The sequence below is a fragment of the Pezoporus flaviventris genome, unplaced genomic scaffold (genome assembly GCF_033815535.1).
Source record: "Pezoporus flaviventris isolate CSIRO_AGI_PZ_B2104156 unplaced genomic scaffold, CSIRO_AGI_Pfla_v1 ptg000007l, whole genome shotgun sequence".
Classification (NCBI taxonomy): domain Eukaryota; kingdom Metazoa; phylum Chordata; class Aves; order Psittaciformes; family Psittacidae; genus Pezoporus; species Pezoporus flaviventris.
The window spans coordinates 50,256,043-50,281,336 of NW_026892555.1; the positions used below are offsets into that span (position 1 = coordinate 50,256,043).

The 25,294-nt window shown below is 41.9% G+C and overlaps 1 protein-coding gene across 6 annotated transcripts in view; it reads right to left on the reverse strand.

Moving 5' to 3' along the window:
• DLGAP1 (DLG associated protein 1) overlaps window positions 1-25,294 on the reverse strand; it is a 407,231-nt gene that overhangs the window by 259,832 nt on the left and 122,105 nt on the right. For all 6 annotated transcript variants that reach the window (XM_061448756.1, XM_061448758.1, XM_061448757.1 and 3 more), the window contains one exon: window positions 856-966. The gene's annotated coding sequence lies outside the window, so the exon portion shown is untranslated. The remainder of the gene's footprint in view (window positions 1-855; window positions 967-25,294) is intronic.

Below are 25,294 nucleotides of genomic sequence, written 5' to 3' on the forward strand. Positions count from 1 at the left end.
GTTGAATATGGCATACTTCTAAGAATTACTTTTAAAATCATACCAAATCATAAGCAGCATGACCACCATTTAAAAAAGAAATATAAATAAAAAATACTTCCCCTGTTCCTAGAGCAGTTATATTTAAGTCTGTCATGTGGTAACAAAGAAACAGAATACAGAACTGTTGATTTTAATTTGTTTCAATATGATTAACTTTGTGAAAAACCTGTAATTCACTATACATAGATATTTCACCACTATTCGATTTGTGTTCAAGAGGCTAGAGCTGCTCTAGGTTAAGGTCAGTTTATCTTCAGTATGTGCACCAAGTCAGTAAGGTCATGCTTTTTCTGCAATTCTTAGTGTCAAAAAAAAATGTGAATGCTGTGGAAAAGAAGTTGTTTCCCTACTAGAGCTTCTCCAAGTAACTTCAATGTTGCTTCTATCATTCTGTCATTTTTGTCTCTGATCTCTCTTATTTCTATAATTCTTCAGGCCAAATTAGTCCTCTCATATTGTCTACACTTGCTCCGTACCTATGGCACATCCAGCCATATGAGGATCTACTCAACATTTAAGTTTCTGTGCTACATTTTTATGTTCATGTCAGACTCACAATGTTAAGAGACATCTGATATTAACACTGTCTGCAGCCTGCAGATCTAGATAAGTACAAAGATGAGTTGTCATATGTATGATTTTCTAAGCCAAAATAGTAAGTGATCAGGATACTTTCATTTCCATTAGAGCAGTTCAGAATTTGCAGTCATTTGGCTTCCTGCCTATTATAAGTAAATCTGGAAAAAAAATGAATGAAAGTGATGCAGAGACAGATCAAGGAGAACAATCAGAGAATAAGAAGAAAGGACTCACCTCCTTTAGTCAGTTTTCCATTTTAGGTGTTTCAATATTTAAAGTGGGAAGAGGTTTTTTTGCACACTCTTTAATTCAGATGTCAGTTCCAATATTGGATGCTTGACTGTTCTGAAATGGAATGAAAGGGTAGCAGTTAAAACTACTAGCCTGAAACAAGGAAAAAATATTAACATGGCAAGCAACTATTTATTACTTAAAAATCAAAGCAATATTGATTGATAGTCTTTATATCAATGGTCCATGGCAAAATTTTCACATGGTACTACGCTCTCTTCCCTGCAAGAAAAAAAGGACAAAATCCCCAAATATTTAGATTGTATAATGTTGCATTTATTATTATTTTTACAAAAAGATACGTAGACTAGACTAGTTACATGTGATTGCCTCAGTAAATCTATTGACTTTCTGCAAGCTCACCTCTCCAGCAGTCTCATCATCCTACAGCCTTTTCTCACACTACATAAGCACCATACAGTCCTGCTGCCTCTGGCAAAGCAACTGGGAATGGTGATAAACTTGACCCAACACCCAGATGTATACATGGTGCTTCCCCACCAGCATTCAATTGCTGATGGACAAAATTGCAATGGCAAATCACTGCACATTTAAATATATGAATTTTTAAAATTATATGAACTGAAAATAGTTATTTCCAAGTGATTTTCTTTCTCCGGTAAGGAAAATGATATACATGTTTCTCCCTTTTAGTTCTCCAGTACTACTTACTGAGACTAATGAAAACGGCTTTCCTCTGTGCTTTATATTTGAGCTGCATGAGTCATCTCACTATTTCAAGTTTTGTTTCTTACCACTTAAAGGTCTAGCCTATTTTATTCTGGATTTTTCCCTGTTTTTATGTTTGGGGCTTTTTTTCCCTTCATGTGAACAATTCATAAATACAAGCCAGAACAACTACAAATATTTTTCTTGTAAATGCAGTTAACAGCTCCAATCAAACTTTCCCTGAAAAGAATTAAAAGAGAGGAAAAGGCATATGGCTAAGTGAACTTTGAGACTAGCCTCAGGTTATAGTGAAGCACAATCAGTACAATAACTTGTTTGATGTGTTGAAAATTCCTACATTATTTTACAGCCTTCACGTTTATTCAAAGAAATACCTTTACACAGACTACAGCTAACTATTGGGCACTAGCTGTCAGAAATTGCAAGTAAAAATGTTCAGAGCAAAAATAGCCTTATTGCAAATATTACAAACCCATGTTTATAAAGGCAGAAGAGAACCCAATCAGAGAGTCTGATGTCTCACTTCCCATAGGCTAGAAAACTTTAAATTGACTCCTTTGGAAATGGGATGCACATTTTAGTAACGTATCAAGCTTTGGATTGAAGTTTTTCCAAATAACCACTAAGAGGACAGGAACAGCCTCCATACACAAGACAGGTTTATTTCTGGGAATTCCTTAACCTCATGAAGCTGCAGCCTGCCTTTTGTTACTATCTTTTCATTTACTATGAGACCTGTTTCCAACATGAACTAAATTATGCCATTCAGAGTCTCTGGAATCAGTGTCAGAATAGAAACACCTTTCACTAGTTCTGCAATTACAGCACTTTGTGTATAGCTGGCATTGATGGATGACTCTTCCCTGAGGTATATAACCACCCCTGAGGTATATATTCTTAAGTCTTAAACTAACTTTCTAATTCTTTCTGTAGAGTTGGTCTTTAAATCACTTTCTTTTCTTGGTTGTGCAGGTTTTTCTGTCAGGAGAGGGAGAAATGTAAGTTTAAAGCTGGAAATGTGATGGTAAAACCATCAGACAGGTGGTGGGAACAAGAGAGAGGTGCAGAACCAGAAATTACTTTTAAATAATTTCAGAAATGCACAGATTTCCAGTTAACAGGATGTCTTTTGAGAGAGGCCTTAATTTGATTACTATATTGACTACATCATAACTATTTCAGATTTTCCTTGAGAGTATAAAATTGACAGGTTACACTTAATGGTATCAAGTAAACTGGATTGGTTTGTTCATACAAGATTCTGTTAGGGACCTTTCAAGGATAAACCTCTAAAGGATCAAACTGGACAGGTCATTAAGCAGAGCCTTCAGTTGTAAGGACTTCTCTGAACCAAACTGAAACTCCTAACTTTGAAGATTTGCTTGAGAACCTTGCAAAAGTTGGGCTCAAATAGGTTTCTCTTAGCTGACAGCATTCACCTTAACAAGAGAAATTTTAACTTGTTAGATTAGTGATGACAGAGACACTGAGCCCAGGCAATGTAAAGGTATCACCTTCATTGCGCAAGTGTTAAGCACACTATAAACCACTGTCTAAAATGTAAAAGGGGAAACAAAATTTGACAGGAACTTTCTGCAAACATATATTATAAATTTATATAATACAGTTTTCAGGGACAGTCATGGATTAGTGTGCTTTATGGTCTGTACTACATAGGGCACTATCCACATCAACAGCTCAAAAGCAATATTGGTTTAACACTTTTAAAATTTGCTTATTTTTTCAACCCTTTTGCTTTTGTTCCTTCTTACTTGTGAATGTCCATGCATGCTAGCCTTCTCTAACTACTTTTTCTATTTTTTATTTAATCAGAGAGATACAATCAGAAAAAGTTCACAGAAGAGCAAGATGATGATGGAAAGTACAGAATGATTTCTGCATGAGGGACAAATGAACAGGTTAAGAGTCTTTGGTCCATATGAAGGGGAGAACATTATGAAAACATGACTGGCATAGACAGGGTTAGCAAAACTATTTTTTTCACTGCCTCATTCTTCCCAATGCAAGAACTAGAGGACATCAAATGAAGCTGGTTAAGAATCACAGTCATAAAACAGAAGAAAGCAGAACAAATGAGCAAAGGGAGGTGGCTCTTTCTGCAAAGTGCAGTTGTGCTGTGGAACTTGCTGCCACAGGAGGTCATCAACATCAAACCAGGCCTTTAAGACAAGTCTGGGCAGCTGTGGGAAAGGATATTAAATCTCCTGAACGTGGCTAACTATAAATGTTCAGAAACATAGAGCTCAGAAAGACACAAAGTTCAAGAAACCTGGAGGCTAAGAGCATTTGTTTGCCATGTTCTTATATTACTTCTTTTGGTCTCTGATGCATGAAACAGGTCATGGGACAAAAGGACTTTTGACCTTGACACTGAAGCAATTTTTATGATCTTTTTATGGCACAACCAACAAGTAGTGCACATTCACATCCCTATCTGCCATTCAGGAAAAAGAGGGCAATTAAATAGAAGGTAGAGAGGATTCAAGTGTTACTTTTTTAGACTGATACATTTACAACACTTTGACATTTAAGTGAAGTACAAAAGTACAAACTGTAAGGTATCTGGTCCCTTTGATTAGTTTCAGACTGTTGCTTTTTATGAAATAAGATGACATTAGGACTTTTCTCTCAACAGACTGACCTGAAACTGCTTCACAGCCAGTACTCATGAACACAGCAGGAGTCAGACTTATCTTAAACCCCCAGTTCAGTTTTAGCACAGAACAGTGACTCAAATTACCCAGGTATTGTATGGCAGATCATTTATAAAAAGCAGTCTCTAAACCCATCTTTTAGGTGGGAAATAGTAACTTAACTAGCCACTATGTGGTTCTAGCTGGATTTGGTCAGAAAGACACCTGGAAAAAGTGTGGTGAAGAACAGGAAAAAAGAATAATCTGGAACAGGTGCCCAGGCAGGCTGTGATATCCCCCTCTCGGGAGATACTGAACACTCAGTTGAACAAAACTGAGACTCATTCAAGTCTCATCTTGTATTCAGCAACTTGATGTAATTTTAACATTAGCCCTGCTTCAGCAGGGCTTTAACTAGATGACCACCTCCAATTCCTTTCTACATTTCTGTAATTCTAAGAAACAAACTGTAATCACGTCTGTACCACTCCTGCACAGAACACCAATTCACAGCATGAGCATTATCATTAAACTAAATTTCAATGCAAAAGTGAAAGGCAAGTGTTTTATTACTTAGTAAGCCACTTGATTTTTCTTCTACATGATGCATTTTTACATATCTCTGGTTCTGCCATCCCGCAGATTTTTGAATTAGCAAAGATAGAGTGTAAACGAGATGAATAAAAATTTTACCTGACATTTTTTTTCCCCATGTTTATGTTTCCTCCCTTTCTCTTCACCATATTTTTATTAAGTAAAAGTAACTCTTAGTGAAAGTGCATGACTATCCATTTTTCTGTAAGCAGTATCAGGACACTGACCTACTTTAATGGCTCAAGCCCGATTCATTAGAAATACATACTTAGAGGGGCTTTATATTTAGTGAACCCTTTCTATGAAGGTGCCTAGGGGAGCAAACAGCAGATAACCTCAGATGTTCAGAAGAGGTCTCTTTCAGAATATGACTTAGTGCATTGTAAATCACTGTCCTTAAGCACTGGGCAGGAACCTGATGTATTTGCTACCCAAATTATAGCAAAATAGTCATAATTACAGAAATGAATACTACCTAGTAACTACTGGTGAATGAATTTCTAAAAATTTAATTAGACCCATACTGGTGCAGTAGTAATGGGAATACCATAAAGCTTAGCAATGAGCACAAAACTACACCCTCTCCTATAAAGCCAGGACTGCAACATTGCACATGCTTATTCCACCTCATTTGTAAAATTAACAGCCTCCCTCAGACAATTAAAAATCATGCTGAGTACTGAGCCACAGTAAATTACAAATATGATTAAGTAAATAATAAAAAAGCCCAAGTTCCTACTTAAATACACTGCAATTCAGCTAATCCAAGCACAGCAAATATTAATGCAATACTTCAATGTCTACAGCTCAGCCAATCTACAGTAATAATATCACATTAAGATTTTGCCCATAGAGCAAACTGCTTATTTTTCCCCAGGACAAGTGGAGCACCAAGTTACCAATAATAAGCTGCTCATACCTTCCATCATTGTCGTGGTTTAAACCCAGTCAGGTAATTCGTTCGCTCACTTCCCCCCCTTTTCTTGCCCTCCCCCTGCTCTCGGAGGGACGGAGAGGAGAATCGAAAAGAATGCAACTCCCACGGGTTGAGATAAGAACAGTTTAGTAACTAAGGTATAACACAGATCACTACTGCTACCACCAATGATAATAATGATAAAGGAAATAACAAGGGAAGAGAATACAACACCTCAGCACCAGCTGACCGATAACTCCCCCCCCCAAGCCCGACCAAGCTCCGACCGATACCTCCTCCAACCCTGCCGTCTCCCAGCCCTTCCGGCTAACTCCCAGTTACATCCTGGGCATGACGTGCTGTGGTATGGAATACCTCTTTGGTCAGTTTGGGTCAGGTGTCCTGTCTCTGCTTCCTCCTGGCTTCCCCTCCTCCCTGGCAGAGCATGAGGCTCACAAAGTCCTTGGCCAAACCAAAACATCCTTGTTATCAGCTCTGTTCCCGAGCTGAAAGTCAAAACATTGCACTGCACCAGCTACCAAGAAGGAGAAAAAAAATGACTGCTACTGCTGAACCCAGGACATTATCCACCCCTTATTCCATACCATTCACGTCATGCTCAGTTCCCACATTTTCAATATACCATCACTCTTATCTTAGTGCACTCTTATCTTAGTGCATGGACCAGTCCCTATAAAGCTGCTGAGTCCATCTGGTCCATGATGTCAGGCTCCACCTCTTGTAACAGTCTTCCAGAGCAGGAGAGACTGTGTGCAGTGTTCACACTTGTGAATAACCTGGGCAATAGTGTCCATTGCTAAGTCCACCCCTCGATCATGAGTCCATCTCTATGTTGCATCCCTGTTCTGATGACCTGAAGTGCCATGGGCCCACCAGGCTTAAAATAATTCACTGTCCCCTTCAGCAGTTTCTGCAGCTTGTTGCTGGGGACTCCATACAGCTGCCTTCCATCTCCGATGCTTCCAAAGCACTGGAGGGGCCCAGTGGACTAGATACTTGCCCATACTGTCACACACACCCTGCCACTCATGACTGTCCTTCCCTGGGGAAAACCTCTTGGTCCCCCTATATTGTCGTCTAACCCCAGACAAGACCCAAACCTGACTCTGCTTAACTTCTGAGATCAGACAAAATGGTTGTGGGTAGAACACAGTCTGTGTGTGTGCCAACATGCTGATCCCCATCACAATCAGCAGGCAGGTCCCAAGGATGCCCAAAGGCCATTCAAAACCTTCAGAACTCTCAGTTGATGCTGCTGTACTTGTCACTGGTGCTGGTGTAGCTGCTGTGCTTGCCGGCTCTCCCACCGCCAGCTTCTCTTTTCCTGAGTCCAGCTCTTCCTCCTCTGCCTTGCTGGGAAGTGCTGCGTGGTCTCCTGCATCCTCCTGGGGCTCGGCAGGCGGCTGCCGGGGAATGCTCTCGGCCGTAGCGGGGCTCGGCTCTGCCGCGGGGCTCGGCTCCTCCGCGGGGCTCGGCTCGGCCACCGGGCTCGGCTCGGCCGCGGGACTCGGCTCCTCCACCGCCTTCTCCGTCTGCTCGGCAGCCGCTTCCTTCTGCTCCTCGACCGCCCCGGCCTCCTCCACCGGCAGCCGTCCCCTGGCGGCCTCCGGCCCCGCTCCCGCCGCCGCTTGGTGCCCGGGGCCGCTCTCCCGAGCCGGTTCGGCAGCCGCCGGCTCCCGGAACCGCTCCCCCTCGGCTCCCCGCGGCCTCACGAAGATGGAGAGTAGGGTGAGGACCAGGACGGTGAAGAGCAGCCGGACGGCCAGGTACAAGTCCACGGCCACGTCCGTCCCGCCCTGCTGCTGGAGCCCGCCCGTATTACAAGCCATTGCCATAAAGCACATTGAGACAAGAACCTTAGCCCAGGCCCCACACTTGATAAACACTATCACAGCAAATACCGGCTCTACGTAAGTTACAACATTCTGAAGCTGTGAGATCAAGAGAAACAACTCTGAGAGCCAATAAATCGTCATTGTGATGAGTGACTATTAATCTGGTCAGATCTGTCGTTATCTCAACCCTTCGTGCCCCACGTTGGGCGCCAAAAAGAACTGTCGTGGTTTAAACCCAGTCAGGTAATTCGTTCGCTCACTTCCCCCCCTTTTCTTGCCCTCCCCCTGCTCTCGGAGGGACGGAGAGGAGAATCGAAAAGAATGCAACTCCCACGGGTTGAGATAAGAACAGTTTAGTAACTAAGGTATAACACAGATCACTACTGCTACCACCAATGATAATAATGATAAAGGAAATAACAAGGGAAGAGAATACAACACCTCAGCACCAGCTGACCGATAACTCCCCCCCCAAGCCCGACCAAGCTCCGACCGATACCTCCTCCAACCCTGCCGTCTCCCAGCCCTTCCGGCTAACTCCCAGTTACATCCTGGGCATGACGTGCTGTGGTATGGAATACCTCTTTGGTCAGTTTGGGTCAGGTGTCCTGTCTCTGCTTCCTCCTGGCTTCCCCTCCTCCCTGGCAGAGCATGAGGCTCACAAAGTCCTTGGCCAAACCAAAACATCCTTGTTATCAGCTCTGTTCCCGAGCTGAAAGTCAAAACATTGCACTGCACCAGCTACCAAGAAGGAGAAAAAAAATGACTGCTACTGCTGAACCCAGGACAATCATCCTGCTGGGAAAGATGGGAAGAGAAGACAAGCACTTTTAGCCTGATTGTATTTACAACCGATTAGACAGACATGGTCTTTTGACTACTCTAAACTGAAAAGAAGCCAACCTGAAGCTATTTAATGATAAAGAAATTTAAATCAATGCAAATTAAAGGGCCCTGCAAAGTGTGATTTTTAATTATGCTACTTTAAGAAGTCACTAGACATTCACTATAGGCATTCCCTTGTTTCTGCATTCAAATGGGAAGCAATTCATACCTTGAGAAAACCTTCTGATTTCAGTAGCTAGCACATCAATAAGAAAAAGTTTAAAATTTGGGATCAGTAATAACTTCAGATAAATACTACGTAAGAAACGAAATATGTCTAAAATTATGCTGACAGCACATCACTTGCCAACAATGCACGCTAGTACTGATATGCGTTGGTATCTATTTACCAGAGAAAGCTCACAGAGAACGGATTAAATACAATTTAATTCATTCAAATTTAAATATGCATTTATACCACTGTATAGCAGCATGTGAATGGCAGACATTTCACTGTCTCACAGCAGTTGTATTATTTTCAGCCCAACTTCATAAATATTAAATGGTTTTGAAACAGAGTTGTAAGTATGTATGTAACATACAGGAAAAATCCCAAGCACAGGCTTTCATTTAACGTTAATACACAGGAGGAATAAAGTATTCTCTATGAGATGTTCCTGCATCAGCACGAGTAGGAAGTTCTGCAATCTGTTGTAGTTGGAGTTAAATGGTTTTAATTTGCTCTTCATTGTAAGTGAAAGAGTCAGTTATATAAAGATTTAATATCTCCAAAACTGTTCTGCGATAAGGAGAGGCTTTCACAGCTCCTCACCCAGGACTGCCCCACGGAGATTTTTCATGGCATGTGCGTGAAGGACAAGGCTCAAAAGGCGGCAGAAAACTAAAACGGACAAATCAAAGGAAAAAAAAAAAAATCACAAACCCCCAGTCTTCTGTACCTACCACCACCCCAAGAAGGAATAGTTACAAAACTAAAAACTGTCCTAAAGGGATGAGAGAAAGCAAAAAAAACCTGAATGCAACAAGGGAGAAAGAAAGGAAAGACAGGCAACATGTGTGGTCATGCTCACTCCTCACAGATGCTGCATTACTCCTGTCAGTAACTCCTCACTCTGCCTTGCTCATGTCTGGTAGATATGAGTCCTTCCAGCAAGGTGAAACTCTTGTCTCGCACTGACTGTGGAGGAAGAGTCAAGCAGCTAACCCAAACAGCATTGTGGCCGCTGTTCAAAAATGGCAAATGAAGTATGAGAGGTATCTAGACCTAGTATCTAGGCAACTGGAACACATGCAAAATCATCCCACTTTTAACTGTGTTAATGACATGAGCAATGGAAGAGAATACATAAAACAGCCTCATGAAATTTGGAGAGCATAGTAACAGCTCAGGTCAGTGAGCCTGTCCCTTACTTCTAAGGAAAGAAACAAGATAGGAAAACCAGCCCACATTTCCCCTTTACATTCAATTTAGAAAGAAAAGGGGATCGGGGGAGAGATTAGATAGATAGATAGATAGATAGATAGATAGATAGATAGATAGATAGATAGATAAGCTATTTATTTGCACCATATACAGGGTGGAAATTTCTGCATTGTAACCGCGGAGTCAAGTAAAATGTTATAAAAACCCCAACTACAATCTTTTTCTTTCACATACTGTAATACACCCTATGCAATTGATGCCTAAAATATCTGTTACATCATAGAAGTGCTTCTAACACAACTGACAATTTTTAAAAACCCATGTAACTCAAGTTACATTTCCACAAATGTATAATGATCCTTTCCAAATTATGCTGGTCTTCATATTCCTCACAAAGCATTTACATTGCAGTAGTTCACCCTCACGCCTGGGAACATGTACAGAAGCAAGTATATCAGTAGTACTGCGGGATTTACAGTGCTTTTAAACCACTCTAAGTTTTGATCCTCCTCTTCCTCAGAAAAGTATGATAAGCAGTAAAAAGTAGGAAATAGAACCCAAGGTGTATTGTTTTTCACAGGACACAGTGAAAATAGACAGTTTGAAAGTATGTCTTCCAGAATGTGCATGTGAATTTTAAACATGTCCAGCTCATGCTTTTATTGTATGAAGTCCTACTCCCAGCATCATTGAATTTCCCGTTACTTTGCAATGCCAAAAATCTATTTTCAGCCTAAATAGCAATCATGAGGCATTTGAGCAGTTTTTGAAACGGAACACGTTAAAAACCAGCATCCAGCTGTTGCAGGGAGAAATTCTCAATTACACAGTTGGTTGAAAATGTGCTGCATAGTAAAGAACTTTACTCATGCAGCACAATTAGGAATCTGCAAAGGGGGGCACATTGATAATCTAGTTTTATCCTCCTCCTCCCCCCCCCCCCCCCAAAGGTTACATTTCCAGTAACACCAGTCAGTCAACTTAACAGACCATCATTCAAAACATTTAAGAGCACTTCTATTTCTCTTTACCATTTCCTGGTGAAAAAATGTCTCCTTTCAATGTGGTCCACGTCATTCCGCATTTGCTTCAAAGCCAAAGCTAAACATCACTTTGGATAAGTAACAGAGGCTATCACTGCAAATTTTCATGATTAAAACATCTGGCTAGGTAATGGTTTTCCCATACATCGTGCAAGATTTTTTGCTCAGTCACCATCCATTTGCTGTACTTAAACTCAGGCCTTCAAACTTGCCAAACACAACTCGGGATAATACACTGGATGGGAAAAAAAAGAGCTGTCAACAGGAAATTCATTATGTTTCCATAATGCTACATCAGGTGGTAAAAGTTTACTCCTGCATGAATCCCCACCAAACTGAGTAAATGTCTCAGTTAATCAAGGCACATTAGTGATCATGTGTTATGTCCTGCACAAATAAACATCCCTTTTTTTGGCAGAGACATTGAAGTTTTGGGGTTCTTTTTCCACACCTCAGCAAATGAAAAATTACAGTATGAAAGTTTTATCTTTATTAATTACAAATTAGGGTTCGTTTACCTGTCTTTTAACCAAATAACGATATTTCCATGTTGACCCTAACAAACATTTTTCTATTTATTTTGTGCTAATAAGCAAGATGCATTAAGGAGTCATGAATGTGACACCATAGTCACAGGATTTTGATGCTGGTCTACCTCTGCTCACACTGTCTGCCAATATTTCTGTTGATTTGAATGAGAAATTGAAGAAATCACCTCATCAGGAAAACTTTTTATATGTATTTCTTGATTGTAGACTTCAAAGCATACCAGTATGCAAGAAAATTGCACAAGGACAAAGAGAGTATACAACTCCTGTAACTGCATGTTGTTTTTGCTTAATTAGTTTATTAACTGCTTGATTAACTAGTTTGTGCAGTACTTAGGAAATATAAAAAAATAATGTGTTAATTAATCATTTCTGTAACTTTCAACTACAGCTGCAAATTGTACAAATGTTACAGAAAGATATGAACTGCATAACAGTGAAGAAAGAAGCCTACATTGCTGGTGAACTTAATCAGGAAAAACAGAACTGGAAAGCAGTCACAGGCAGCAAACAGTAGGCTAGAAATGCAAAAAGCCTGTTTCAGAGGGAATGACAGAAGCAAAAAATGAGGTGAATAAATGATACTAATTGCATCCCAACCAGAAGGAACTGCAGCAGGAGGGCTAGGAGACCTCCTTGGATGGATAAGGAGCTCCTGAGGAAAATTCGAAGGAAAAAAGAGACTTATAATAAGCAGAAGCAAGGACAGGTGGCATGGGAACAGCATAGGGATGTTGTCCGGGAAGCTAGGGACCAGATTAGGAAAGCTAAGGCCCAGTTAGAATTAAACTTAGCTAGAGGTATTAAAGATAACGGGAAGGGATTCAACAAGTACATAGCAAATAAAAAACAGACTAGGGAGAATGTAGGCCCCCTCAGGAAGCTCTCGGGAGAACTGGCTACACAGGATTTGGAGAAGGCTGAGGTTCTGAATGACTTCTTTGCCTCAGTCTTCACTGGCAAAGGCTCTGACCGCACCACCCAAGTATTGGAAGGCAGATGCACCGACTGTGAGAATGAAGACCTTGGGGGCACTGTAGGAGAGGAACTGGTTCGAGACCATCTTAAAAATCTGAACGTGCACAAGTCCGTGGGTCCTGATGAGATCCATCCGTGGGGCCTGAAGGAGCTGGCGAATGAAGTTGCGAAGCCACTGGCCATCATATTTGAGAAATCATGGCAGTCAGGTGAAGTTCCCAACAACTGGAAAAAGGGAAATATAACCCCCATTTTCAAGAAGGGGAAAATGGATGACCTGGGGAACTATAGACCAGTCAGTCTCACCTCTGTGCCTGGCAAAATCTTGGAGCAGATTCTCCTGGAAGGCATGCTAAGGCACATGAAAATCAACAAGGTGCTTGGTGACAGCCAGCATGGCTTCACTAAGGGGAAATCCTGCCTGACCAATTTGGTGGCCTTCTATGATGGGGCTACAGAACTCATGGACAGGGGCAGAGCAGTTGATGTCATCTACCTGGACTTGCGCAAAGCGTTCGACACTGTCCAACACAACATCCTTGTCTCTAAATTGGAGAGACATCAATTTGATGGATGGACCACTCGGTGGATAAAGAACTGGCTGGATGGCCTCACACAAAGAGTTGTGGTCAATGGCTCAATGTCCAGCTGGAGACCAGTAACGAGTGGTGTCCCTCAGGGATCAGTGTTGGGACCGGTCTTGTTTAACATCTTTGTTGGTGCCATGGACAGTGGGATTGAGTACGCCCTCAGCAAGTTTGCCGATGACACCAAGCTGTGTGGTTCAGTTGATACCCTGGAGGGAAGGAATGCCATCCAGAGGGACCTTGACATGCTTGTGAGGTGAGCTGATGCCAACCTCATGAAGTTTAACCATGCCAAGTGCAAGGTCCTGCACATGGGTTGGAGCAATCCCAGGCACAGCTACAGGTTGGGCAGAGAAGAGATTCAGAGCAGCCCTGCAGAAAAGGACTTAGGGGTGCTGGTTGATGAGAAACTGAACATGGGCCGGCAGTGTGCGCTTGCAGCCCAGAAAGCCAACCGTATCCTGGGCTGCATCAAAAGGAGCGTGACCAGCAGGTCCAAGGAGGTGATCCTGCTCCTTTACTCTGCTCTTGTGAGACCTCACCTGGAGTATTGTGTGCAGTTCTGGTGTCCTCACCATAAGAAGGACATGGAACTGTTGGAACAAGTCCAGAGAAGGGCCACGAGGATGATCAGGGGACTGGAGCACCTCCCGCATGAAGACAGGCTGAGGAAGTTGGGGCTGCTCAGCTTGGAGAAGAGAAGGCTGCGTGGAGACCTCATAGCAGCCTTCCAGTATCTGAAGGGGGCCTATAGGGATGCTGGAGAGGGACTCTTCATTGGGGACTGTAGTGATAGGACAAGGGGTAACAGGTTAAGACTTAAACAGGGGAAGTTTAGATTGGATATAAGAAGGAAATTTCTGTGAGGGTGGTGAGGCACTGGAACAGGTTGCCCAGGGAGGTTGTGAATGCTCCATCCCTGGCAGTGTTCAAGACGAGGTTGGACGAGGCCTTGGGTGACATGGTTTAGTGTGAGGTGACCCTGCCCACGGCAGAGGTATTGGAACTAGATGATCTTAAGGTCCTTTCCAACCCTAACTGTTCTATGATTCTATGATTCTACTAAAAGTACTGCCCAACTGTTTCTATTAAGGAGAACATATGGTGGAAAAGAAGCAGAACTGCATGAAAGAAAAAACGATGGTTTCAATGAATTGCAAATAAGAGGTAATAATTTCAACATCCAGTGTAACAGAATACTTCTATGTGCCATCATAAGCTCTGGTTGATGCTGTCATAGACCAATTCATGAATCTTTTCATGATCTTTTGATGCCCCAGCATTTAGTACAGTGAGGTTGGAGGTGGAAAGGTGCTCCTGCTAGCGCTTTCTGATGACCTAATGAACCTGCTCTAACTGGAACAGCAGTTTCTGCTGTCAGAATGACTTAAGAGTTGAGTGATAAAGGGGAGACAGCATTTATCACTTCTTCCAAGTTCAAAATCATGCATAAATGGATGAAGCAAATGGAACAGAGTACCTAGTGATGGTATAGCAGGATAAACAGTCTAGCAATATGAAACATGCTGAAGAGAGTGACAGACAGATCTGCTGCTCCAACAATAAAGTCAATCTTTCTATGAAAACACCCAAAAAGAACAAGAAAAAGAAACTTCACACCATGTATGTCATAAGACAACCACTTGATAGTAAACTTCTATAAAAAAAAAAGCTAAAGTATCCTGCAAGTGAAAATAAAACCCTTCTAAAATACTTCTGCCATGACTTTCAATGCTAAAGTTATACATGAATAATAATGAGAATTTAAATGTACAGATAGACATTCAAAGGTAGAACAAACTAATGGAATGTGATGAAAAATCAAATGAACATATTCATTATCATAGGTAAGAATATTCACAGTCTTAAGGACTACTATTATTTCTATTATATCAAAATTTTTATGTATTATACTTTTAATATAACTTCATGAAGAGGTGGCTTTCTGTTCCTTATTTTTTGATTGGGCTATTTTCTTGAGTCCGCCAGTACATGTAAAAGAGCCTACAGAGATCATTCAGTAACACAACATACAACTTCTTTTAATGTGGCTTTAAATATACAGAATGCTGAAAAACCTGATGGATGCATATCTTAAGAGATAAAGAAGTGAAAAACATTTTGTGACAGTGTTGTTAAATTTGTCTAATGCACAAAAAGTCCAGAGTTCATTTGCAATTTTCAATTAATTTGCTCTGACACATTAATAATCCTTTTATATATTATACTTTTATTAATTTGGGGAATTAGCACTGTTTTCATTACTTATTAAATTATCTTTAAGATCTAGTGCTTAAGATGAATGTTGTTGGGTACTCTGTATTTTAATGCTGTTTACCCAAATAAGGGGAAGCACCTGGGAATCAGAGTTGTATTATTCTGGAAGGCATTATGAGCAATCTCTTTCCCTGGAGAACCTTAAAGTGAGATGAGGCAGTTTTAACTGAATGGTCATGGAATGTAGGAAAAATTATTTAATAAGGGGAAACTCCTCAGTGGAAGTGCCAGGCCCTCAGCACCAAGTGCTTCAGTGCACTGATCCCATCTTCTTGTGCTTTGATAGTTTCTGAACAAAGATACTGCTCATGGCATCCACAGTCCAAAAGTCCCAGTCACCATTGTTTGCATTTTTGATGCTTGCACTTTACTGACAAAAGCTACATACTTCCCATGTTATGATGACAATCAAGTCATATTTTGTAAGCCATGAACTTGTAAGGCTCTGAGTAAATCTTGCCACGCTGGCAGAATAGAGGCCCACCCCAGACTCAGGCTGCTAACAGGAGACACACACTTCATTAGTGGCTGTGGCTGTTCCCTGCCTTCCTCTCAGATGTCACCTCCAAACTTGGGATCTCAGAATCTGCCTTATGCTGAGATTACAAGTTTCTGCTGAAATGATGAGGTAAGAAGAGAGCTGAAGTTGACTCCAGGAGCCATTCTTCACCTGGCATATCTAAGCCCCCTTAAAAAAAATTGAGCATGCAAGGCTTAGTGGACCATACATGATCATATTTTGAGCATAAGGAAAATACTCTTTGGATGGTAGCTCACTGTAGCATTCCTAGGTAAATGCAGCTGAGCATTACTTCTAAAAGCTTTTGGGATTATTTTTCTTTTGTTTGTGTTTCAGTATCCTTTCAGAAGATGATAACGCTACACAGCAAAATGCTTATCTCCAGTTTCTTCACACTTTAAAGCTCCATATTATTCAAGTTGGCACCTTTTTGCAGTTATTGCAAGTTTTGTAAATAGACTGTTATTGTGTATGTGAATGCCTTAGTGAAAGGGGAAAAAAAGGGTTTGTTTTGATTTTTTATTTTTTTTCCTACCTTCTGGAAAAAGTCCATAGTCAACAGATCTTTTGTTTTGTTAGCTGAACATAACCACCTACATGTACTAAAACTCGACCATGTGGGACATGAACTGATCACCTTACGCACAAAGTGACATACAAATTGCTCATCACATCATGCATTTCTGTGCCCCTACACAAAGAAAAGAGTCAGTACAGATTTTTCTACTAAGTTTGCTCAGGAACAGCTGATTTTTGTGCCTCTAGGCTTGCAAATCTCATAGAAGTCCTGCAGAAGTCAGAAAACACCCCTGACACATGAATCTTCAGGGCATACTACAAAAAAATGTATTATTTATGCTTGTAATAACATGTTGGATGTTATGCAATACATGATCCACAGTCCTAATGAAGACTTTCAGTACTGAAAGTACCCTAAGTATAGTCACCTTGGTTTTGATAGAGTACTTGGTAAATTTTGCACTAACAGCAAATGACAATCTTTGGATGGGAAACTGTTCCCAAAACGTTGTTTCTTCAGATGACTCCTGCCTTTTTCAATTTTTTTTAATATTTCACAAATTACTGTGACAGAGAAGTCAAGTTGACATGATAAAATTCTTTTCAACAAATTCTCTGAATGAGTACAGGTTTTTTTCTGGTTTAATTTTCCCAACCATGCAAACACACTCCCTAACTGTCAAGAAAAATTCTCTTTGGAACTTCCTTACTTCTGATTTTTCAGGTTAACCTCGTTTCTTTAAATGCTATTTAAAATGTAGTAATATTCACAGAATCACAGAATCCCAAGGGTTGGAAGGGACCTCAGAAGATCATCTAGTCCAACCCTCCTGCAAGAGCAGGGTAACCTAGAGTACATCACACAGGAACTTATCCAGGTGGGCCTTGAATATCTCCGACGTAGGAGACTCCACAACCCCCCCGGGCAACCTGTTCCAGTGATCTGTCACTCTCACAGTAAAGAAAATTTTCCTGATGTTCACGTGGAACCTCCTATGCTCCAGTTTACACCCATTGCCCCTTGTCCTATCACTGGACATCACTGAAAAAAACCTAGCTCCATCATCCTGACACTCACCCTTTACATATTTGTAAACATTGATGAGGTCACCCCTCAGTCTCCTCTTCTCCAAGCTAAAGAGTCCCAGCTCCCTCAGCCTCTCCTCATAAGAGAGATGTTCCATTCCCTTAATCATCTTTGTGGCTCTGTGCTGGACTCTTTCAAGCAATTCCCTGTCCTTCTTGAACTGTGGGGCCCAGAACTGGACACAATATTCCAGATGCGGCCTCACCAAGGCAGAGTAGAGGGGGAGGAAAACCTCTCTTGACCTACTAACCACACCCTTTGTAATGCACCCTAGGATGCCATTAGCTTTCTTGGCCACAAGGGCACATTGCTGGCTCATGGTCATCCTCCTATCCACCAGGACCCCCAGGTCCCTTTCCCCTTCACTACTGTCCAGCAGGTCAGCCCCCAACCTGTACTGGTACATGGGGTTGTTCTTCCCCAGATGCAAGACTCTACACTTGCCCTTGTTGAATTTCATCAGGTTTCTCCCTGCCCAACTCTCCAGCCTGTCCAGGTCTCGCTGAATGGCAACACAGCCCTCTGGTGTGTCAGCCACTCCTCCCAGTTTAGTATCATCAGCGAACTTGCTGAGGGTACATTCAGTTCCCTCATCCAGGTCGTTGATGAAAATATTAAACAGCACTGGTCCCAGCACCGACCCCTGAGGGACTCCACTAGTCACAGACCTCCACCTAGATTCTGCCCCATTGACCACAACTCCCTGCCTTCTTCCTTCCAACCAGTTCTTGATCCACCTCACTACCTGATCATCAAGCCCACACTTCCTTAGCTTATCTATGAGGATGCTGTGGGAGACAGTATTAAATGCCTTACTGAAATCAAGAAAAAACATATCTACAGCTCTACCATCATCCATCCACCTAGTTACTTCCTCATAGAAGGCTATAAGGTTGGTCAAACATGACTTCCCCTTGGTAAAGCCATGTTGGCTGCTCTTAATGACCCCCTCATCCTTGATATGCCTAGAGATGGTGTCAAGAATAAGTTGTTCCATCACCTTTCCAGGGATGGAGGTAAGGCTGACCGGTCTATAGTTACCCTGGTCCTCCTTCTTGCCCTTCTTATAGACCGGCGTGACATTTGCCATCCTCCAATCCTCAGGCACCTCACCTGTTTCCCACGACTTACCAAAGATGATGGAGAGTGGCCCAGGAATGACCTCCGCCAGCTCCCTCAGCACCCACGGGTGTATTTCATCCGGACCCATCGATTTATAGATGTCCAGATTGCTTAACTGATCCCTAACCCAATCCTCATCCACCAAAGCAAACTCCTCCTTTATCCTGACTCCTTCTGGGGCAATAGGAATCTGGGTCCCCCGGGGAGAGTCTGCAGGAGGAAAGACAGAGGCAAAGAAGGCATTCAACACCTCTGCCTTCTTTATATCCTCTGTCTCCAGGGCACCCACCTCATTCAGCTGTGGGCCTATACTGCTGCTTGTGTTAGTTTTATTCGCTATGTATTTGAAGAAGCCCTTTCTATTGTCCTTAACCCGACTTGCCAGATTAAGTTCCAAGGAGGCCTTAGCTGTCCTAATTGCCTCCCTACATTCTCTAACAATTGTCCTATATTCCTCCCAAGTGGCCAGCCCCCCCTTTCATAATCCATAGATTCTCTTTTTCTGCATGAGTTTGCCCAGCAGTTCCTTGTTTAACCATGCTGGTCTCCTGGCTCCCCTACTTGACTTCCTACCCATTGGGATACTCTGATCCTGAGCTTGGAAGAAGTGGTCCTTGAATGCTGACCAACTGTCTTGAGCCCCTTTACCACCTAGTACCCTTTGCCATGATACTTCCCTTAGCAATTGATTGAAGAGGCCAAAGTTGGCCCTTCGGAAATCCAGAATTGTGGCCTTGCTAGGTATTCTATTCCTCCCACACAAGATCCTAAACTCCACCATCTCATGGTCACTGCAGCCCAGGCTGCCATTGACCATCACCACTTCAACCAGACCCTCCTTGTTGGTGAGTACCAGATCCAGCAGCGCTCCTCTCCTAGCTGGTTCGTCCACCATTTGCATTAAGAAGTTATCATCAATGCACTGGAGGAACCTCCTAGACTGTGAATGACTGGCTGTGTAAGTCTTCCAGCAAATATCGGGGTAGTTAAAATCCCCCATGAGGACCAAGGCATGTAGTCGTGAGGCTGCTTTCAATTGCCTGTAGAAAGCCTCATCAACTCCTTTGTCCTGATCAGGAGGTCTATAATAGACCCCCAGACCCCCACAGCTGTATCACCCGTACCAGCCTGTCCCTTAATTCGTACCCACAGACTTTCCACTTGCTCCTCATCTGCCCCTGGACAGAACTCAATACATTCCAGTCGCTCTTTCACATAAAGAGCAACTCCACCACCTCGCTTTGCTGACCTACCTTTCCTAAAAAGGACACAGCCATCCATGACCACATTCCAGTCATGTGAGCTGTCCCACCATGTCTCTGTAATTGCCACCAGGTCATAACCTTTAGACTGCACACAGACTTCTAACTCCTCCTGTTTATTCCGCACGCTGCATGCATTGGTGTACAGGCATTTCAGGGAGCGAGCTGAGCACACTAGTGGCACCCTTGGGAGGCGGGAGGCCTTCTGGTCTTCATTAATACTAGAACATTGCCCCACTAGTTCAAAACCAGCTACAACCCCCTCACACTTTGAATCTAACCTAAAGGTCTGTGAGTGAGCTCTGCTAACTCTTGCCCTGGTACCCTTTTTCCCCTGCAGGACAGGGTCTAAACAACTACCCTTTCCCTCAAATGAAACAATAAATTGAGAGTTCTCCCTAGTCCACCATCCTTCAAGCCCTAGCATGTTTCTCTTGGGCTTGTCCCTAACAGGCCCAGTTATCTCCCCTTCCCCCTTCATATCTAGTTTAAAGCCCTGTCAATGAGCCCTGCTAACTCCTGCCCCAAAAACCTTTTCCCCCTCTGGGACTAGTGTATCCCACCTGCCACCAGAAAACCAGAAAAACCCAAACCCCTGCCTTTGGCACCAGTCACGTAGCTATACATTGATCTGCAGACTCTTCTTATTTATCTCTTCACCCTTGCTTGTAACAGGTATGGAGGCAAACACCACCTGCACTCCAGACCCTCTAACCAGCCATCCCAGGGCCCTGAAGTCTCTCTTCATTGCCCTTGCCCTCCTTGTAATAATTTCATCACTGCCAACCTGAAAAACCAGCAGCGGATAGTAGTCAGAGGGCTGCACCAGATCAGAGAATTTCCTTTTAACATCTCTAATCTGAGCCCCAGGTAGGCATCAGAGTTCCCTGTGGGATTGATCTGGTCGACAAATGGGACCTTCTGTTCCCCTCAGAAGGGAGTCACTCTTTTCTTCTTCGTTGAGGAAGTTCTAAGACATGGGGGTGAGTGACAAGCCCTAGGTGACTCACTAGATGGATCTACCCCTCCATCTCCATTAACCTGGCCCTGTAGTTCCAAGACCTCGTACCTGTTATTCAAGGGCAACTGGGAGGGAGAAAGGGATTGCGAGGGTTTTTGCTTACCTCTCCGAGGAGGGACCTCCCTCCATAACTCCTTGTCCCTTAAGTTCACTCCTTCTATCTGATGGTAGGAGGGAAGAGGATCCATCACTTGTTCAACCACTTCCCTCTGCCCTTGCCTTAGGGTGTGGCTCCACCAATCAATTTCACTTTCACATTCTCTGATGTCTCTCAACCTTTCTACGTCCTCCCTCAGTTCAGCCACCTGCCTGAGCAGATCATTTATTCGCCCACACTGCACACAAGCGGTGTCACCGGCTCTCTCCAGTACAAGTGCCGGGCTCAGGCATTCACTGCCGCCAGAGACCTGCACGGCCGCATGTCTGCAGGAAGGCTCAGTCTGGGTACCCACGTTATTCCTCACTACAGGTTTTGATCTTCTTGTGACCATGATCTATCTTGTCGATCGGTCCGTCTACGTCTCTCTATTCATTCAATAACATATTCAAAGATGGATAATTCAGAGATTTTTTTTTAACATGAGCTCTTGAGGAAGTTATTAATAAATGTTCTGGGAAAATATGTAATAAATGCCTCTGGCACCGTCTCCATATAATGTTGGCTGAATGTTTAAACATGTTCACTTTGTTCTTTTGCCGTCTGCACTGTTGATTTGTAACACTGGCTTCTGTCTGCTCTGTCTGCCAGATTACCAATGATGACATTGGATCAGAGATGCTTTCATTCTAGGTTAGTGAATACAAAATACCAGAACAATATAATGCTTAAGTGCTCCAGCACTTGAATAACTTTCTGTTATAGCAGCCACTTGTAATACAAACTTCAAATGCACGTGCTTGCTTGCTTTTGGGAAATACATTCCTCGAAAAACTATGACTGTCTAGGTATTTAGCAGCTGACTGTCATGCAGAATCCATCACTGCATGATAGTTTTCAGTTAAATATGATGGCACTCAAAACTCACAGTATGACATATTATAGACATGGCTTGAGCAGAATGACTGTCCATTCATAAAACCTAGCCTGTGATTTGCAAAGAAAACTTCAGATGGGAGAAGCCTTCATTTAAACTGACATAGACTTCTCCACTGAAGTTCCTCTTATAGAAAGCCAAACACAAAGTGATGACTCAAGTGTAAAGACTCGAAGAAACGAAAGGTTCTTGTGAAAATTCAAATCACTACACTGCATGCTGAATGAATTATACTGAGCTACTAATTGGGGCTGTTCAGCCTGGAGAAGAGAAGGCTGCATGGAGACCTCATAGCAGCCTTCCAGTATCTGAAGGGGACCTACAAGGATCCAGAGAGGGACTCTTCATCATGGACTGTAGTGATAGGACAAAGGTCAATGGGTTAAAACTTAATCAGGGAAGATTTAGGTTGGATATAAGGAAGAAATTCTTTACTGTGAGAGTGGTGAGGCACTGGTACAGGCTGCCCAAGGAAGCTGTGAGTGCTCCGTCCTTGGCAGCATTAAAGTCCAGGTTGGACAGGGCTCTGAGTAACCTGGTCCAGTGAAAGGCATCGCTGCCCGTAGCAGGTGGGTTGGAACAAGGTGATCTTAAGGTCCTTTCCAATCCTAACCATTTTGTGATTCCATGGTTCTACTTCACATGGTACTTAAAAATGTTGTGGCAGCATTATAAAAGAAGACAATACTTGCTATTTAAAATGTTACCAGGAAATCAAAACTTCAAAGAAAAAAAGCCTTGATTTTTCATGCAACTACAATGAATTCTGTTTTTCTGTTCAAGAAACAAGTATGATTTAATGTCTTTTTTAGTTTCTTAGAGTTTTTCTGAGTAACCTGTGGCAGTAAAGTTGTAAGCCTGATTTTGATTTTGCAACCAGAATGAGTGACAGCTGAAGATTTTTAATGCAATTCTTGTATAAAACAAGGATGTGTCATGACATCACTGTGTATAATTTGCATGCATTATATATCACTTTTGTAATGAAATAGCTACTACAATTGCACAAACTTGGTAAAATAGAATTTCACCAAATGACTTCACCGTGATTTGCTTTCACCTTAGTGTACCCTAGTACCATATCTTCAAAAATATCAAAGCCAAGAAAGTCAAAGAAGATCCATGTCACAGAACAGCTACCATGTACCTTGCAGTAGGAAGATGGTTTACCTCAGTTCCCAAAAGTCCAGCTAACAAATGAGACTGAACTACTGATGTACAGCCAACATACCCCATTTATGCAAGCTGTTATCTTTCATACCTCTTCTTTGCCCACTATCAACATTCAAAGCTCTTTTTCTATAGTCACATTTTCCACCCTTTCTTCAATTTTTGAAGGCAGAAAAGATAAAGGTTGACAAATTTGAACTTGTGATGGCCAGAAAACTATTGAAAATGACTCGTTTCTTGAGATCATAAACACTAGAACACAGAAATCCTGGTGGATAAAGGATTTTGCATGTAAAAAGACTGAACTGGGATTTTACCTGTTTTGAAGCCAATTCATTAATGTGTCATTCCATACTTAGAAATGAACTGAAATGCCATAATTGGCTATTTCATTGGCAATACTGAAGTGAAAGCTATTAAGACTGTAATCAAAAGCTGAGGGAATGATACACAATAACAAGGAGGATGGCGTTTATAGGGCTGGTGCTTGTGTCAGAAGTCACTTATCAGCATGGCAAGCAAATGTACCACCTTTGCAACAAACTTGACAGAAATATTCTATGCATTTGTGGGTTAGGTCTCTCCCCAGTGCAAAAAAGAAGGAATTCCCATTGTGCACTTGTTCAGTGTGATCTTGGAATACTGTTATGCTTAATTATTGCCTACAACCATACTGACAAGGTTAAAACAGTTTTCAGATGAAGTAAATCATGTTATAAGATACAGAAGTTATAAATATGCCAACAAAAATAACACTGTATATTTCATTTTTTTTCCAAGAAAAGCAAGCATCTATTATGCAAAATAGCATTAACTTGAATTTTTCTGAAGCACAAATATATTAGCAGTTAGTCTTTTTTTAACCATCCAGTTAAACACTGATTCTCTGAAATCTGATGTCAGCTGCAGGGCCCTCATGTCCTCTATATCCTACAGAGCATCTGCACAACCTGTATGTCTTCAAATCACAGTTATTTAAATTCTATAAAGAATTTCTTTTCACTCCATTTTAACTGTCCTTTTAATATTTAAGTTAGTTACATGCATGTACATGAATGACTCTGACCTTGAAATCTGTGTATTTGGAAAAACCACATTGCAGTTTTGCCTCTGAAAGGTTATACTGGTGGGATAGAGCCTCCTGTAGTAGGACAGTTCCATGTTTCTCAGTTTATGTAGTCTCAGATTAAGAAACTCTTCAGACTCAAGTGATTTGCATCCCACCATCACCAGAAGGAACAAATTTTTGCAGTGAAGGATGATTAATAATTTTCTTACTTTTCCCTTTCCCATGTTGCTTGTGTTTTCACAATTTGCAAATGTTACACAGTTTGACAATTACTCACTTTCTATGAGTATCAGACAGCCACACAAAAGGAGGTCAGAAATTCTAATCTTACTGGTTACAAAACAATTACTGATTCATCTTACCTTCTTTTAACTATCCAGAGACCTGTACAGAACTGGCTGATGGGTCTATGTATTCATAAGATACATACTTATTTTTGTCACAGGAGGCAGGTATGTGCTGGGTTTGGGGATGGTGGAATGGACTGCAGCTCTTTAAGGATTCTGTTAATGACTTCATTTCTTTAACAATTCTCCATGGTCAGACCATCTCTTTTATACAATGTCTCTGAATACTGATTGGACTTCCCACATACTGCAGTGACCTCTGCATTAAATAGCAGCACCATAAGAGTGTGAGGAGTCTGTTTTGATAGCAATGTATTAATGAAACAAACCCCCAGTTCACAGTATAGGCATTTGAGAAAAGAAAGCCACAAAATGAAGGGGAAAATGCTACTGAAGCAGGAAATGCTTTAATACCAGATGCAGCTGAACTCTCCTAACAGAGCTCACTTTGACTGCAAGATGAAGGGATGGATAAGAAACAGAATTCAGTCAGGGCTGAATCAGATTTGCAGGAATATTTGTCAGATATTTTCAGTTAATTTTGTTTTGCACAACCAAGCTATTGTCCTTGGTGGGTTAGATGGTAGGGTTTTCACATAGATAATGGTGTACGTGTGCTCCTTATTAAAATAAATTTCACACAAAAAGGTCAAGAAAAATTGCATCATTAGACCAAATCAGTACGTCAGAGTGTATTTTGTAAAATATTTCTTCACTATACACAGAACAGTACTTAGGTAGTTCTAAAAAAGAGTGGTCCCCTTTTACTTTTAAAGGTCCATAAATGGCCAGCCTAAACAGAATATGGGCCAGAAGAAA